Source organism: Panulirus ornatus, chromosome 6 (assembly GCF_036320965.1).
Source record: "Panulirus ornatus isolate Po-2019 chromosome 6, ASM3632096v1, whole genome shotgun sequence".
Classification (NCBI taxonomy): domain Eukaryota; kingdom Metazoa; phylum Arthropoda; class Malacostraca; order Decapoda; family Palinuridae; genus Panulirus; species Panulirus ornatus.
The window spans coordinates 22,517,630-22,522,393 of NC_092229.1; positions in this window are offsets into that span (position 1 = coordinate 22,517,630).

Sequence of the window (4,764 nt, forward strand, 5' to 3'; positions counted from 1 at the left end):
CAAAATAACATAACTTAGGGCCTTCAGTGCTTGTAATGTACTTATTCTATTTTCTATTATGTAGATTCCTCTACTGCTGATCATTAATGTTTCTACCCACATCATAACGTGGAACCTACGTAACCTGCATGAGAATGTTGCAAGTCTACTCCCTGACACTGACCAACACACCATGTACTAGTGTTTCCCTATAACGTAACATCAGTCTCGAATTTAGAACAAAACCTCAAACCTGTAGCCACGTGTATCCTGTTTACTGTACCTGAGTTCCCAAGCAGCTTGGGCTGTGAGGGGCTGGCAAGTACGTGCGTCATACACTAACGCACATCCAGTGTACTGGAATTTATTGTTTCCAAATTACCTACCAACTTCCACAGCTACTCTTGTTCCTCTCACTATGGTGTGCTGTGTCAACTGGCCTTCATTATTCAAGTGATGTATCACTTTAATTTCACTTCTATTTTCAGCAGCCACTGTACAGCATATCAACTTTCCAGATCATCCCGGGACCAGCATCGCAGTGTATCATCAGAAAACTGATAAGCGTGTGGTATTGTGGCAACGTGAGCACCATGTGGTTGGTTAACACGGGTCCAAGCTAAGTACCTGTAACCCTGCCCAGTGACCGCGATACTGCCACCCGACCCGGCCTGGCTGGGCTACTACCCTCACCACAGATCGCTGCCGCAAACTAGGCATTATTTTCCTATAACTGTTCTTTTGCTGGACAATCAATCCAGCAGCAGACAAGGCCGTTGAATACCTACCATTATAGTCTATTTACAGTCAGTTGCCGGAAGTCCATCCCTGTGAAGCCAGACACACACAGTGACCGTCATCCGTGGTGTCACACCAAGGTGAGGACCCGGTGCAGGACGGTGAGGCAGGAGGCTCTGCCGGTAGTGAAGGCTGACGGCGGCGCGTAGCGTCTCCCGGGGCGGCTGTGGTCGCCAGCCGCCGTTTGTTTACACTGGTACAATTTACATAACTCCAGGTAAGCCTCTGCCTCTCCTACCTTGTTAGGTTAGGCTGTCTTCAGCGGCCTGCTTATTGTGCCGCCCTTACACACCATGTGAGCGGTAACACAAAAGGAATACAGGGGTCATAAAAAAAGGGTGTTTATCAGACCCCAGTGGCCAGATGTTAAAATTACATTCTACAAAGCTGTTCATTTACATAACTCTACAGTTTTCGTACAGAAGAATCACCTGACACAAGTAAAAGCACATGTAATCACAGAACTTCAGGTACTGTTAACAATGAGAAGCTGTGCCATTTATTCTCGGGATTTGTCTGGACACATCACTGAGGGTTTAAATTTTCTTGCAAACGAAGACACAGAGTTCCACAGATTACCCCTGGGTTAGTGTAACCCTGAGTCTGGCCCCGGAAGGCACAGTCTACCATGAGAGATCACCCCTGGGTTAGTGTAACCCTGAGTCTGGCCCCCCCGGGGGGAGGAATCAGTCTACCGTGAGTGTTCACAACATCCGGAATTCTCCGTCAGTTGGCGGCGTCATGGACATAGCCGGGAAAATGAGGCTGAGAATAAAAGACGACTGGGATCAAGGAAGGGAAGCATGTGGACTATCAAGAAACGACAGGAAATACAAGAAGAATAATAAAGGAAGAAGAACAAAAAAGGGAAAATGGGAAGCAATAGTTTACATTAGCAGAAATAACCATAGAAAACGAGAAGGCACAACTAATAGCAAGGGAAGCCATGAGTGACAATGGAGATGATCAGGTGATCCACAGCGGAAGGTTGTATGAGGAAAATACACCTACGTTCAGGTGCAGGTGAGAGGGACACCACCAGATGCTTGGACTGAAACTGGAGAAGCTCTCAGCCTTGGGCAAGGGAGAGGTCGTCCTTTGAAACCGTGACGCAACGCCTGGCGTAAGGGACAACTGTTCCTTAACACCAGGGAAGCTCGGGCCACCACTGGGGGGATATCCAGGGTAGACACAAGGACGAAGCTAAGATGTAAAAACTCACAAGATGAAATGAGTTTACAAGTAAGTCTTGATGACTCCTGGGGTGACTATCAGAGATCGCACGGAGGGCCAGGATTAATCTTAGGAAAATGACTGAATCAACCCAGGGTAAGGAATGAGGGAAGGGCAGATATGACATTAGGGGAAGATGAAACAATCACCAGGAGTAATTACAATTCGCACGAGGGAGAGAGAGAGATCTCGCTCAAGGAAACGTAAGGCTGACAATGGACGATAAGGCTCAGCGAGCACTGACGTTGGGAAAGGTAAAACTCTCGCAATGGGAAAGCAAGATTGACAAGAAGAAAGAGTTCGGATTCCCATGAAGGAAAGTTGGAACTAAGACAAGGCAAGCTGTGACTAAGGTAAGGGAAGCTAGGACTGTGGCAAGAAAATGTTAAGACCGAGGAAGGAAAGCTTGGACTGAGGCAAGGGAAACTAGGACTGAGAAAGGAAAAGCTAGGACTGAGGCAAGGGGAAGCTAGGGATGAGGCAAGAAAATGCTAGCAGTGAGGAAAGGAGGTGGGGCGGGACCAGCGTTGGCGGCCAGTGTGACTCAGACGGAAGATACAGAAGCATCGCTTGCTCCACTTACCTGCTCAGCTGCGTGGTGCTGCTCCTTTATGCCAAGCGCAAGACCCAGGGTTTGTCTTACATATGCAGTACAAGGGTGAAGGCATGTACAGAGCATCAGATTGGAGAAGAGCAGTGTGGTTTCAGAAGTGGTAGAGGATGTGTGGATCAGGTGTTTGCTTTGAAGAATGTATGTGAGAAATACTTAGAAAAGCAAATGGATTTGTATGTAGCATTTATGGATCTGGAGAAGGCATATGATAGAGTTGATAGAGATGCTCTGTGGAAGGTATTAAGAATATATGGTGTGGGAGGCAAGTTGTTAGAAGCAGTGAAAAGTTTTTTATCGAGGATGTAAGGCATGTGTACGTGTAAGAAGAGAGGAAAGTGACTGGTTCTCAGTGAATGTAGGTTTGCGGCAGGGGTGTGTGATGTCTCCATGGTTGTTTAATTTGTTTATGGATGGGGTTGTTAGGGAAGTAAATGCAAGAGTTTTGGAAAGAGGGGCAAGTATGAAGTCTGTTGGGGATGAGAGAGCTTGGGAAGTGAGTCAGTTGTTGTTCGCTGATGATACAGCGCTGGTGGCTGATTCACGTGAGAAACTGCAGAAGCTGGTGACTGAGTTTGGTAAAGTGTGTGGAAGAAGAAAGTTAAGAGTAAATGTGAATAAGAGCAAGGTTATTAGGTACAGTAGGGTTGAGGGTCAAGTCAATTGGGAGGTGAGTTTGAATGGAGAAAAACTGGAGGAAGTGAAGTGTTTTAGATATCTGGGAGTGGATCTGGCAGCGGATGGAAGCATGGAAGCGGAAGTGGATCATAGGGTGGGGGAGGGGGCGAAAATTCTGGGAGCCTTGGAGAATGTGTGGAAGTCGAGAACATTATCTCGGAAAGCAAAAATGGGTATGTTTGAAAGAATAGTGGTTCCAACAATGTTGTATGGTTGCGAGGCGTGGGCTATGGATAGAGTTGTGCGCAGGAGGATGGATGTGCTGGAAATGAGATGTTTGAGGACAATGTGTGGTGTGAGGTGGTTTGATCGAGTAAGTAACGTAAGGGTAAGAGAGATGTGTGGAAATAAAAAGAGCGTGGTTGAGAGAGCAGAAGAGGGTGTTTTGAAATGGTTTGAGCACATGGAGAGAATGAGTGAGGAAAGACTGACCAAGAGGATATACGTGTCGGAGGTGGAGGGAACGAGGAGAAGAGGGAGACCAAATTGGAGGTGGAAAGATAGAGTGAAAAAGATTTTGTGTGATCGGGGCCTGAACATGCAGGAGGGTGAAGGGAGGGCAAGGAATAGAGTGAATTGGATCGATGTGGTATAGCGGGGTTGACGTGCTGTCAGTGGATTGAATCAAGGCATGTGAAGAGTCTGGGGTAAACCATGGAAAGCTGTGTAGGTATGTATATTTGCGTGTGTGGACATATGTATATACATGTGTATGGGGGTGGGTTGGGCCATTTCTTTCGTCTGTTTCCTTGCGCTACCTCGCAAACGCGGGAGACAGCGACAAAGCAAAAAAAAAAAAAAAAAAAAAAAAATGCAGTACAAACCCTCCCGTGTAATGTTGGATGTTGCATAATATTGACTTTAAAGGAAAATAATCACAATATCAGAGAATGTGTCCAGAGAAAACCTCACATACGTCAGGCAATGACCCCGTCCTCCCTGCTAGGTATTAGCGGAGCATTATGCTCATGTGAGCGTGAAGGGTGACTGGCCATGGGGGTGTGACCACCGCTTTACCTGTTGTCCAGGCAGCCTCACCCCTGCCGGCCGGACGACTTCATTCCTGCTGCCCAGTGAACATCACCCCTGCTGGGGAGGTATCACATTACTTTTCATACTGGAAAAGATGAACTCTGTTTTTCGTTCCAGTGTTTCACAAAGAAATACAGCGAATAACCAAGTAAATCATCTTGTTCACAAACGCCATACACGACTCGGTATGTCATTCTTTTATAGAAAACGGTCCATCTTAGTATCCTGGCTCGCGTGTGTATCCCGGGAGCAATATGCCGTGTTGACGACCGTGTCCTCGGCTGGCGAGTGGTCAGGCAGGCTGGTCACGTCTCCCCAGGTACCGGGAGGCTGATCACGTCTCTTCAGGTACCGGCAAGCTGGTTACTTCTCCCCAGGTACTGGGAGGTTGATCACGTCTCTTCAGGTACCGGAAGGCTAGATACTTCTCCCCA